Raw genomic sequence first — 14,620 nt, 5'->3', positions numbered from 1 at the left:
AGGTCCCTGCATGCTTGCCTAAGCTTGCCTAAGCAGGTGCTTTAGACCACTGAGCTATCTCGCCAGCCCTCATGTCCCAGTCATAATGTGAACAATCTGATCTGCTGTCACTCCTGCCATGATGTGCTACCCGGCCACACAACAAAACCAATGAGGCCTTCAAACTTGGCATGAAACCTCTAAAGTTGAGACCCAAAATAAATCTTTCCTCCTTATAAGTGGATTTATATCTGGCAGTTTGTAATAGTAATGGAAAGCTGACCAAAATACTATCCAATGAAGTTTCAGTAACTCTTAGCCCCAACTTGATATTACCTCCTCCTAGAAACTGTGTTTTTCCAGTGTGTTTTCAGGGAAATCACATCTTTATCCTCCAGTTTCACAGTCCCAAAACTATGAGCACCCTGAAGACTGGGATTGCTAAAGTTTTAATAACTCATTGTTCCTCTCTACATACCTCCCCATCCCTTACCAGATTCCAGATCCTTCTTTTTCCTTCATAGCCAAATTCCCTGGTGATCTTTGTTTCATGCTTTCCCTTCAAATCTTGACTATGTATTCTAACTTCTTGATCCCATCACCCCTGCTCATAATAAAACTGCTCATAATGTCATTTTGTTAAATCCACAGGGCAAAACTTATGTCAAATCAGAAACCTGAGATTCATTCTTAACTCAATTGTTCCCTTTATCCTTGAGTCTAAGGGAAGAGCAGGTCCTCGCAGTACTGACTCGGGCCTGTTCACTTCTCTCACTCCAGTGCCACTCCCTAGACTATGCCTCCATCACCTCTGGGGAGCTACCACACTCCCAACTCATGCCCAAATCTAATCTCCCCCAAATGCAACCAGGAGGACCCTTCTAAAAAGAAAAATCTTATTTTTAAGTTCATTTACTTAACTTCTATAGATTTTCTTTCTTATTGGGATACCTATGGCTGGGGAGATGGCTCAGTAGAATAAGCACTTCCCTGGCAAGCACAAGGGCCTGAGTTCAATCCCCAGTTCCACAAAAAAGAAAAAGAAAAAGAAAAAGAAAAAGAAAAAGAAACTATATCATGTTTGGGGCCAGGGAGATAGCTCAGTAGAATAAGTCCTTGCCTGGTAAGCACATGCTCCTGAGTTCAATCCCTGGTGCTGCAAAAATAAATAAATAAATTGGGATACCTTTCCAGCTTAATAAGATTTGTTAGACTCCCATATTCTTTTATTCACCTCCTCTCCTCTCCTCTCTTCTTCTTCTTTCTCTCTCTTTCTCCCTTCCTCCCTCCTTCCCTCCTCTCTCTCCCAGACTCATCATCAATTCTAATTCTCATTACCTCCACCATTATTCTAAATGTCTCAAGATTCCTTGAAAGTACTTGCTTCTTCCTAATCCCAGACCTTTGACTGTGATGTATCCTAATTCTTTTCCCGCCCCCTTTGCCCAACTCACTCTTCCTTACCCTCAGTTTTCATCCTGTGTATTAAGTCTTCCTTCAAGAATGTTTTCCTTCCTGTCTAAACTCCGTGTCGGTATCCTCCTGTAGCACTTAATACCTGCCCTATCACAGCAGCTGTCACAACTACCTGCCTTCTGCTTGGTATTTCACTGCCTATGCAATGAGCACAAGGGACCTCAAGCTAGACCAAGCTGGGTGGGATTTATTGTAAAGAGACAGAAGGTCTCTGAGCTCTGACAGGTACTGAGATTGTGAGCTCCTCAAGAGAAGGAACATAGTAGCCATCAATTTGAAGGCCTTCTTTCTGTCTTCTCCTGAAAAACCCAAAGTCGCTGCTTCTGCCTGCACATCACTCCATCCTCTTCTCTTGCCCTAAGCCAGATTCTCTGCTTTCAGCTCGGTCCAGAAGGCCATCCCAATCTGCACTACATTTCCTCACCTTCAATGCCACCTGTCATCTTTTCTCTTGGGTCCTACTAGGCATAAGGCCTCAGCTTCCCAAATGCAAGATAGGCTAGAGGATATTAGCTATCCCTAAAGCCTCACAAGTGAAAAGCTTGGTTCCCAGGGTGATGCAGGTGGAAAGAGGTGGGATCTTTAAGGGATGCAGCCTAGTGAGAGGCCATTAGGTTATTGGGGGATGCCCTCCAAAGGTACTGTGTGACCCCCACCTCCTCTTCTTTCTCACTTTCTGCCTCCTAATGTAAGAAATCTTACTCCACCCATACTGCCTTGTCATAGCCCCAAAATAACAGATTAACCAGTCATGCATTAAAATTTCTCAAAGTGAAGCCAAAATAAACCTTTTCTCTTTGTAAGTTATTATCTCAGGTATTTTGTTATAGCTATGGAAATGTAACGCAGTTCCTCTTGTCTTCGGGTACTCTGGCATTCACATCTTGCTGTCTGGCCATCCACCTGTAGACAGACATCCTTGACTCAGGTCTGGTAAGCTTTACACTGGAAAGGTGAGATATAATGGTACAGAACAAGGCTGTACTCATTTAATAGAGACCTGAGATGTGTTCCTAAGTAATAGAAACCTATGATATCTCTCTGCTGTACTAGATCTCCTAGCATTAGCCAAGCCCTTCCCTATTATATATTCATTGCCTAGCAAATGATCAGGCACAGGATACCGGTCACAACTCCCTATCTATAAGACCTCTCCATCATCCAGGCAGGGTAAGCAAATTCTCCATCCCTGTATAGTAAAAAGATAGCTGTTGTTCCTTAAACAGAGTTGCCCAGATAATCAGTGTTCTCTGACTCTTCACTTAGAGTCAAACCTACCACTTAGCTGATAACAGCTCCTACTAGCTTTAACCAAAACAGCAATAATGTTTTGTAGCTTCAGTCTGCTTGTTTGACCTCTCCTTAAAGAGTTGGGCTTTGAAAGTCTAGAAGAAAATCAGATAAAAAGTATCAACAGGATTAATGAAACATTTTAGCATTGCTGTAATAATAACTGCCTCAAGATCCTGCCCAATTTGATGTTCACCTCTAAACCCAGCAGATTTATAAGTACAGAGTTCACAGGGCACTGAGCAAAGCTTCTGACTTGGGGAAGACAGGAAAGGCTCTAACTTAAGTCAGGTCCCTGTCACATAATCCAGGTTTCACCCCTGATTACACTGAGATCCCCCCACACCCTGCATCCCACTATCTCATTATTTGCCTTTCAATCCCCAAGACCAGCCATGTACTTTACTTCTAAAATTTCTTTGATACCTGTAATCTCCTGGTGGATACAAAAAAGAAAGAAGAAGTAACGATAGGACTGCTTGAAATTCAGAAAGCCTCTATGGGCAAATGTATTCATTTGGGAAAATATTTTTTAAAACAACTTAGAGGTCTGCAGGCCTACAAGGGACCAAAGCTAGACTTTGGCAGGCTAAACCCAAGACATCCCAATGCCTAGTACTGGACAGCTCCCACCCACCTGCCCTGGCTCTTTTGCTCCTAGACCTGTGCAGACTGCAGAACAGCGATCATCCCTCAGACCTACCTGCCTACATGCCACTTGGAGTCCTGGCTCTGTATTCCTGGAGCCAACCCGACAGACTGAATCAGAATCTCCAAGCGTTAGGCCTGGGAATAAATTTTTAATGAGAACTCAAGCAATCTTATCAACTGACAAGTATGGGAGCACTCCTCTATGTTATCTCTGTGGGCTCTTCCCAAAGCATCTTCCATTAACACAGAAGCACTGCCGTATCTATCAGCTAAGGAACTCTTCACACAGACCAGTGCATCTACCCAGACCAGTTCAGTCTGAAGCCATGGGGTGGCAAGCCTGAGACTTTTTACATCCTTTCCACACCACCAATTGCATTCAGATCTGTAGTCAAGAACAGGAACCTCTAGTGTGTGACACCAGCCCTACAGCATACCACAGGAAAAGCCAATGGGTTCTCCAGTAATTGTAGAAGCTGCTGGTCCATGAAACTTCTGGAATCCCAGGGCAAACTGTCATAATGAAGAGTATGGAATTCCTACAACAAAAATTCATTTTGACTGTATTTAAATTTCTGCTACAGATTTAATTGCCTACAAGAGGACCAGTGTCATTAGTGAATTAGTTTAGTTGGCGTTAGTTTAGTGGTTGGATGCTTGGTTTTTACAAAACCTGAATGAATATCCTACACAGTAGGAATATAGTGAAATAAAGCCTACTCTGAGGACAAAGATGTTTCGATGCAGTTTATGGAAACTCTTGCATTATAATTCTGCTTCCATCTACCTCCTCCTTTCTGTTTCTATTTACTACTTGCTTTTTATTTCATTTTTGTCACCTCCACTTATATTGGTGCTGACCCTCGGGTTCTAGCTTAAGGAACACAGCAGGATATCAATCTTTCTTACCCTTCTTCTCAAATGACTAGTCTCCACTCTAGGCTGACTTAAAGCAGCCTATAAAAACCAGCCCTGCCTGAACACAATGGTTAACTTCCAAACCTCCTTGTCTATACCATATCTATAGTATGCCATATCATTTCCAGATTATCCACTCCAAGCATGAAAATAACCGAAAAGAGAAAGTTAGAGACCATGCGTGTGATTCTGGGCTTGTGGCTGGGTCTCCACTGTAGGAAAAGTAACGCAGGAAGGAACAAGGTTCAACCACAATCCCCACATGTGCCCACAAGTCCCTAGGCTAGCCAACTTCCTGAAGAGAAACAAAGGGAAGCCATTAAGTGTCTGAGAAAGACAATGGGGAAAATAATGGACTCTCAAAAGGACAGGGGAAAAACAAAAAAGGAATTGTAAATTATTTGATTTTAGATTCCCCTCCAACTTATAGAATACAAGTATTGGGCTGGCCAAATAGCTCAGCAGATTAAAGCACCTGCAAGCAGGTACAGGGGCTGGGGGTTCAATCCCTGGGCCTGCCGTGCCAGCCCTGCCCCTGGGGGTGCGTTGAGACGATGACTGAGACTGAGCGTGGTGGCACATGCCTGTAATCCCAGCTCATGAGAAGCTGTAAACAAGCAGATCACTACAAGTTTGATCTAGTAGTGAGACCCTGAACACCTTGTAGACCCTTCCCTAAAATACAAAAGAAAAAGAGAATACAAGTATCATTCAGACTGACATTAATTCTATGGCTGGTTGTCTCTGCAGGAGAATTGTTGGTTGATATTTTAAGCTGAATAATTACTTCTTGTGGAGATTTCTATTCTTCAGTCCAGCATGTTTATAGCAACCCTAACTTCTACTATATACTAACAGTATGCATGTGTGCACACGCACACACACACACACACACACACACACACACACACAAATTGTGAAAATCAGAAACCTTGCCTCAAATTGCTGAGTATCCCTCAGGGCCAACTTGCTCCCGATTTAGAACCGCTGCTCTAGAGCAAAGTCTTTTAATATTAAACATTATAGATTCCAGATTCAATAGGAAAAGTAAAAGGTCAAATGGCAAGGTTATTTTCTGAATTATTTAACTTTAATAACGTAACAAAACAAGGATTAGTATTTTTCCAAGAAATCACCCAAGACTTGCTTTCTATAAAAATGCTAATTAACATTTACAAATATAAACATTTTAAGTGTTAATTAACATTCATACTCTTTTTCAAAATCTTTAGTTGCCCTAGGAGAGCGAAGAGGGGCAAGAGAGGGCAGTGTTTAGATAGAAAAATTTTCAGACTGAACCTAGCATTATTTAATTATCAAGAAGGTTGAAGAATTATGATTGTGCTATGTAAAAGTTTAAAATATAGCCAGTTTAATTTTTAAAATGAAAAGGGAAACAGTCAGGGAAAATTTAAAATACACGTTACAAAAATTAGAATTCAGCACATGAAAAGTCAACTAAATCAAGTCTGTAAAAACGTAAAATAATGAGACTACAACACATAAATGGCCAAAAATACACACAAACAAAACAATTCAGTAAAGAGAACACTCCAGAAGAAAATAAGAATGCACCCTGGAAATTTTTTAGCCTCACTAAAAACTTTTTAAAAACTCAATTAATGCAATTATTGACTATAAAATGAGTATCTTCTCATGAAAAGATTCTGCACTGATAAGCATGGGACGAAAAAGACACTCAAATGCTGGAAAAGTTTTTACAATTAATTTTGCACAATTATGAGCCTTAAAAACATTCATTTTGCATAATTTATCCTAAAAACTAATCCTAATTACTGGAAGAGCTCAAAGATGCTCATTATAGCATTATCTAAGATAATGAAAAAATTGAGTATCACCTAAGTTCCCAGTAAGTTCTGTTCCAGAAGTTACATGACAGCAATTAAATGTTGTATCATGAAGCCATTAAAAAAGGTGCTCTAAAAAACAACTACAAAAATCACTAAAACTGTTACAATTACACATGTGCATGTGCACACATGCACACACACACATATACAGATATATGCAGCACATATATTTTATTTTATTTTATTTTATTTTTATGCATTTAGGACAGGGTCTACAGGGTCTCACTAGCAGCTCAGATTCCTAGTGATTCTCCTGTTTTCAGCCTCGCAAGTGCTGGGATTACAGGCCTGCATCACTACACCCAGTCTCAATTGCTGTCTCAGTGCACCCTGGGGGCAGGGCCAGTATGGCAGGCTGGACTCTGCCTAAGCAGGCACTTTAGTCCACTGAGCTATCTGGCTGGCCCTCAGCACATATATTTTAAAGAAGCTAAATTAAGTATCAACTGGTGGCTGATCCGGGTTACCTTGGGGTGGCTGAAAGACAGACAAAATGTTTCATTCTATTTTCTACTTCTAAATTATTTGTAATGAACATGTATTACTTGCACAATGGAAAAAAATATTTTTAGCTTTTTGGAAAGCACCTCTTTGCACAGTGAGAATTTAAGATAAACCGGCTTCTCAGACATGTTTTCTTCAGACTGAACTATTTTGAAAACATTTTCACCATATAAAAGGTGACTAATGCCAAAGAAACCTAATCTGCTACAATTTCAGGGTCCTGAGCCCCAATCACATAAACAACCAGGGGAAGATGGAGTCCAGAATGTCCCTAAAGAAGCCTTGGGACTGGATTTTTCTTTCTTCCTGACATTTTTTTTCTACAGAACACATAAAACAGGTTCTCTGCCATATGTCAACAGAAAATCCAAATCAGGGAAAAATAGCTTCAAGTCAACTGATGTCCTGAGGTAACTCATTAAAAAAGAAAAATAATTAAAACATAATTAAATAATTAAGTAACATTCAATATAGCTTCTTTATTGAAATCATAATCAATACTATTTATTATCACTCTGTTCCATCCATCATATCAGTTCATAAGATGTTAGAAACAAAAGAACTGAAAAGACATCAATTTTGATGTAGATAATTAGGAAGTAGAAAACAGACTGAACAGACAGAGAATCATTTCCTTCCTAATAATACAAATCAAAAGTTCAAAGAATTAAGCATTGGAAATTACTTTAAATACAACCACATCTTAGAGTGTGCCTAAGGAGAGTCACATGGAGAGAAAACACTCTCTCAGGCTTTCACAGAGAGCACATTGGCCAAGCAATGGCCGTGACTCATCCACATGGCTGACACTGACAAAGGTTCTACAATCTGAGGTACAGGATCTCAGGATAAATCCTGAGGGGATTTCACTGACTTTCTCAGACCCAAAAGCTACAACTCTTGTTGCATAGGTCCTGCTTTACCTCGGTCTTAACCATCCAGTACAAAAGTATGAAGACGAAATATAGGAAGCAAAGCCATGCTGTTATGTTGAGCTGTAGGGGACTCAGGTCAACAATTTCTGACATTGCCAGTTAAACAGAAGACCCAATGCTATTATGGGCTACTGGACTCTTTTAGAATATTTTGCTGAGTTTACACACCTATAATATTCCAATAACGGAACTTAGCAAAAAAAAGGGTATACAGATGAATGTCCATTTTGTATCTGTGTATTCAAAGTGGTTAGGATAGATATACAGTTACATTCTCTTAATGAATAGAATGACTTGTTCTAATGGTGTTTGTAAATAGGATCTCATGTCCGCATCTTGTACAGCAATTAACCACTAAGAAGAATGTATGCAGTGTGTTGATTACTGAAACTGTCCTAGCAATTTGATTTGAAACTAATTGCTATTTTTTATCAATAAAATTATGAAAAAAATACAACCACATCTACTTCATTTTGTGTAAGTTTTTGTGTCAAAATAATGAAGAATGCCACAAGAACCCATTAGAGACAGCTATCGAGGCAGGCCATCGTAGTGAGGAGATCTTCACAATTAGTCTTAGATGATATTAAAGGATTTAAACAACCAAAATGGCAGTGCAGTGCCTTTGGCCACCAACAGCAAGATTCCTCTCCACATTCCAACAGATGGTCATCTGGTCACTCACCCGAGCTCTTACAAGGACTGCTTCCTTGAGCATCATCACTGATACCTGCATCCGCCCTGTGCTATATCTCAAGTTATATGGATTTGACCTTGAAATATTCTGCATCTACCTCACCCTTTCTATTTCCATTAATCTCAATAAAAACTAGTAAGAAAAAAAAGGCATGAACTGAGTCAGGAACTGATCTGGGTAAAGCAGTGACGAAAAGAAGAAAGAGGATACAGTGTAGATGACATATACTTTTAAAAAAGAAAAAAAAAAGGAAAGATGGGAGCTGATGACTGAGTAGCTAGAAATATGGCCCCCATGTTTTCAGAACAACAAAAAAATGAGGCTACCTGGCCTAACAAACAAGAAGGTACTTTGGCGTTCAATGGGGCAGAATATTTGCTCTGAGGACCAACTCAGAAAAATCCATAGAGGGATTTTTTTTTTAAGTGAGTATGCTGAGAGCTATAGAATGGGAGTCAGGATGAAAGAGTGAGGGGAGCCAGGCAATAGGTAGGAAGGGAAGCCCTCTTCATGCGTTAAGTACTAGGTTATTTTCTTTTTCTATTCAAGCATGTTCTCTTCTGCTGGAAAATGCTTTGTTAAACTGATCTGAGATCGTTTCCGTCCTCATGAGGAATCTGATGCAGTATTTCATCCTAAACATTATAAAGCTTGGCATTAAAAGCTTCCCAAAGTCTATTTTCCCCTGGAGTCAGGTACCGTTTGTCATTTGCTCACACATTCCTTCTGGCAGACTGCTTTACGATGATTCCCACGGGCGGCTCTGGGGCTGAGAGCATCCTTCACACATGACTTCCCACAGAGTCCAGAGGCCAGAGCACAAGTGGGGGGGGGCAGCTCCCCCCATTATTGATGACAGCCCCCATTGAGGGTACATACGTATTGTCTTCTCTTTGTATCCTTCACCAGGGTTTATATTGTACCACCAAGACTCAGGAAAACATCGCTGGAAATCTGGGACTAAGGCCCCTATAAAGCTGCTTCTCCCTCTGAATCCAAATCTTGTCTTTGAGGTATTTGCCTAAACCTTTCTGCTCCAGAGAGACAGGAAATATTCAGAACCCCTCAGAGCGAAGACAAAAGGACTGTGGAAAGTGAACATGAATGGGATTTAATCATAAATATGGTGGTTATGTTTTCTGAAACAGAAATGTGATTTATGATCTGATTTCAATATTTTGAAATTAGGGCTGAAAAACCAAGATATTGGCCACTAGCTAAAGCGTCATGTAAAGAACAGTCTGTTTCTTTAACTTGGAAAAACAGATTTTAAATACTGTCATGAATTTTGGGAGGAATGAAAACAAAGAGATGACCATTAGATTGTACATTCTTTCTTAGTAATTAAGTTAGTGAACCACCTGTCTGCTTTGTAAATTTGGTGTGTGGTCTGGGAGAGTAGTTGGAGGTTCATAAAAGATGTGTAAAATTTTCCTAACCCACAGTACTGAATGCACACCCTTTGGGGAGCTGTGAGGCATGTATAGAGCACACATTTTTTCTCACCTTATAGAGATGGATGAGTATATAGCAGGGACAGAAAAACTTTTCCAGCTTTCAGTGATAGCAACAAGCTGCTATGGTACACACACCACAGGTTGGCCACCACTGGTGTAGAGTGGCCCAAAGGACAGAATGCCCTAGTTAAGAGTCTTATGGTCTTGACAGCGGCTTTCTTTGCCCTTCAGTGCTGGTTGTGGAGCCACAGTGGTTAGTATGGGTTGCAGAGGTGCGAGCAAGCAGGGCTCTAAACAGGTCTTTTCAGCTCTGAATCTGGCGGGCTGTTTCTGGTATCTATTAATGTTATTGATTTAACCAAATGCTTTTATGTAGCCAGAGTTTACTCCATGTTGGAAATTTTTCTTTTAAATAAAGATATTCTATAGCTTACAGTTCCTCCATAGGTAATGGAGATTTTTCTCTGCTCAGAGGGCAACTATGACATAGGACAGACAGGTTCTCCCCAAGGACTGAGCATCAAGTGGAGGTTCTTGAGCCTGTAGAGCAGGCCTTTAGAGTGGTTAGGGCTTTTATGGTGGTCCTTGGCCCTCCCTCAGTGGCCCAGCTGCAGGTCTCCCACCTCCACAGCCCCCAAAGACCTCCAGAACTCCATGATCATGGCTGTGCAAAACATCTGAGACAGGGTAACTCATGAAAACAGACACATGTTTCTCACGGGTCTACAGGCCTGGAAGACAGCAGGCGCACATTCAGTGCAGGCTGCTCTATACTTCAAGACAGCACCTACTTGTTGCTCCTTCACAGGACAGAGGAGACAGGGGATGTCTTAGTTACTTTTCTCTCACTGTTGAGACAAAAATACTCAACACCCAGTATCAAAGGGGGAGAGGTTTATTTAGCTCAAAGTGTATAGACATTTCAGTCCATAATCTGCTGGCTCCAAGGCAGGGCAGCATGGCAGAGGGGCAACAGTTCATAGCAGCAGAAGACAACAAAAACAACAAGAAAGAACAAGACAAGCTCTTTCTGTCCCTTCCACTGTATGCAGCCTACGAGGATCAGGGTGGTGCCGAGCCAGTCGCTGCACTGACCCAGCCACCCCCACCCTAATGCCAGCACCACACTATGCATCAGTCACACACTCTAGACTGAGTCACTTCCAAAACAGCCTCATTTAAAGTTGCACACGGCTTTAGGGGGCCATCTAGACACAAACCACCAATGAGGCCACAAAGGCCCTCACCAGTTCCTTCATGCCCTTTAACAAGGGCAGAAGTCCCACTCATGAGAACAGATCACTCATTATTTAATCTCTCTTAAAAAGGCCTCCTTTTCTGTACATTGGTTCTTGGGTGCTTACATAGGAATTTGGGGAACGTAACTATTCCAGCCATCACAAGGGCAGACTCAAGCTGTCCTGTCCACACACAATGATCTTACAATTTCAAACGAAACTCCTCACCTTGGGATAATGGGGAGATAGTGGTGGGGTTGTACATCTGCAGTACCCCATATTCAAAGGAAAGCTGGTCCCGCCTACAGGTGAATCCCACCAAGTTCCAAAAAAAATCAAACATATTCACAAAGTATCAAAATGCATGGAGAGATGCTAATGTCACTCTATATCACAGACATCGGGAATACCACAAAGACAGGTTTGAGTTTTCCTCCTTGAGATCAAACCATAACCCATACAGCATATTCTAGAAACTATGCCCGGAATTTAGGGCCTATCTTTAAATTTACAAAAACAAATATTAAGTCTTAGAGGACAATTTGGCAGTAATTTTCAAAAGCCTTTCAAATGTGTGCATGTTCTTTGATCTAGCAATTACACAACTAGGAATTGGTCCTGAAAGAAAAATCATGATCCAATATAAAGATTTAAGTTAAACGATTGTTCAATTTATATTTGTTTATAATAGTGAAAAACTAGAAACAATCAAATGTCCAGCATGAGGAGACTGAATAAATTCTAGTATATTGGTATAAAAGGCAATGCACCTTTTATAAAACTAGCATTAACAAAGAATAATGACATGATATGTTAACTAAAAAGAAAGATGATACTGTGTATTCAAAGTGGTTAGGATAGATATATAGTTGCATTCTCTTAATGAATAGAATGATTTGTTCTAATGGTGTTTGTAAATAGGATCTCAAGTCCGCATCTTGTATAACAACCACTAAGAAGAATATATGCAGTGTGTTATTTGTTGAAACTGTACTTCTGATTTGATTTGAAACTGTCTCATTGCTGTTTATCAATAAAATTTTGGAAAAAAAACAAAAACAAATAAATAAATAAATAAATAAAAGATGATAAGATGATAAACAGTATGAAGAATATGATTCTACTTGGGGAAATTATTATAAAAATTAAAACAAGCAAAATGAAGAAAACCAAGATTTTCTTCTCCCTGGTAATATTCTGGCATAGCTCCTACAGTTTTACAGCGAATATATGCTATCTGAAATAAAATGAAGTTTTAAGATTATCTTTTAAATTTCCAACAAATAGATATTCCTCAGTATTAATTATCAGCACAGCTTTTGGGGAGAAATAAGAAAGAAGAATTAGCATGAGTTTTATACATTTTTTGCTGTTGTTTTTGTTTTGTTTGTTTAAATGTAGAATCAAGCCAACTTGAATTGTCTACCTTTGGTTTATATGGAAGGTAACTGAAACATATATTTTTCTACCAAGAAAGCAAGAGGGAAATGTCTTGCTTTTTCTCTAAATCCTTTATCATTGAAGCCCTATGATTAAAATTACTTCTTCTGTTTACTAAACTGGGGGAATTCGGAAGTTATCTTTTCTGAGATGAAGGTGTTAATTTGCATTGCCTCTGATTACTCATTCAAAAGGATGAGCCAGGTTGCAACTGCCGTGTGTTATTTGCTGAACTGTTGATTATCTGTGGAGACAAAGACAGCACAAATAATAAAAACCCAGAGGGAATATCCAAAACTTCACTTTAGCCAGAAGTGTCGACAGTTTGCCAGAACTGTTAGCAAGGAACAAAGCTGATTTGAGTTTTATCTCCCAACTCCCTTCCATATGCTTGAGGATTATGGTAATAAGTGAAATGACCAGCAACGGAGCCAGCCCTAGGTATTTCCTGTGTAGGAGAATTGGTTTCTGATTAATCAAGATTTGGCTGAATTGTAGCTCAGACCTGCAACTGTCTCCCAACAAAGAACCTAAATACACATTGCCTAAAAAATTCCATTTGCTTAGCAACACATTTGCTACAATTTATTTTACTTAGGGAGCACAATTAACGTTAACCCCATTCTGCCCTGCCTGAACCCTACACAACAAAATAGACAATGAACTCATTTCGCTTTGTCATACTGTCCTACAAAACAATCAAATAAAAATATCTACATGTGTGTTTTATAGTAATTACAATTCCATATACTGGATCAATCAATAGCTTAAAATTATTAAGTTTCTGAAACGTGGGAGACACAGTGTCCTTTTGTGACCTTCCCTGAACCAGCACAAGCTACAGAAAGTCTGCGCTTCTGCATACCTACACACACACACAAGCGCTAGCGATGCTCATGACTTGATTTAACAGATGCCTCTGATTCTCCATATGTCCACATATCTCATTTTAAAATTGAAATTAAGAAAGTTAAGACAGGCATTTTCAGACCTTACAAGAAATATCATTTCCCTAAAACTGCTTTTCCTTGAGGGAGGGAGTATCATAAACTGACTGACAGGAATGATAAGCACGTTAACTTCTTAAGATTCTTTCAAGCCTGTGTTTTATGAAATCACTGCAAATTCAGGTTCATATGGCTTTCCCCACACACACACAACAAATACAAATGAGATAAATTGCACTGAAGGTCTTCCATACTTTGTTGAATAATGGCCAATAATAAGGCAGGCTCAGAAAGCAGACTCTAATATCAGATGCACAGCATAACTTTAAATACCTTCTACCATGCTGGATAACAGATGAAAATCTGTAGTAGAAGATTTAAGTTGCCTCTTTCTGGATTTTTCTACAAGAATTTTTTGGTCTGTCCTTTCACCAAGTGAAAAGACTCTCTTTTCCTACTTTATACATACTTTGTATTTCATGCCCAGGAAACTTTCCCCTTTCCTCCAAAACTAAGAAAATACAAGGCATTCCAAGACAGGCTGATCTGTTGTCTGCCATTTTCTCTAGCAATATAAGTCTTCCTTTACTGTAAGGATTGCAGCTCACTGTCATGGAGTTAAGCAGCAAAGCTGACAGTCATCCTCAGTGACTTTACTGTTTTAAGTTCAAGAAGCTTCACAGCAGAGCAAAAATTGCCAATATGAATCTTGGCCTGCTACCCTACTTCACCCTGATGTTAGCCTTCCTTGCTTTAAATGATGATGCACCGCCCTCCCCACGTCATGCTGGATCTGGAGGAATCCTGGCTTTTCTGGGTATGTACGTGGTTACTGCAGTCAAGCCTAATGCATACTCACTTCTGCAGTACCCTTCCACATCAGGCGCCAGGAAGGACAACCAATATGCTAACACATTGCACTAAGATTTCCAACATTCATTTCCAGACCTGAGGATAGTTTTTCCCCAGAATTTATTTTTCAAAATAGAACTATAGGGCTGGGGAGACAGCTCGGTGGTCTAAGTGCATGCCTGGCAAGCAAAAGGTCCTGAGTTCAAGCCCCAGTACTTCATGCCATGTCCACCCCGTAACCCCAGGCATGGTGGCACACACTTGTAATCCCAGCAATGGGGAGGCTGAGACAGGAGGATCACTATGAGTTCAAACTTTATAGCGAGACCCTATACCCAATAAATAAATAACTTTTTTAAAAATAT

This window comes from Octodon degus, unplaced genomic scaffold (genome assembly GCF_000260255.1).
Source record: "Octodon degus isolate 3935 unplaced genomic scaffold, OctDeg1.0 scaffold00180, whole genome shotgun sequence".
In the NCBI taxonomy this organism is placed as follows: Eukaryota; Metazoa; Chordata; class Mammalia; order Rodentia; family Octodontidae; genus Octodon; species Octodon degus.
The sequence above is the reverse complement of the archived record's forward strand: the minus strand, read 5'-3'. Positions refer to the sequence as shown.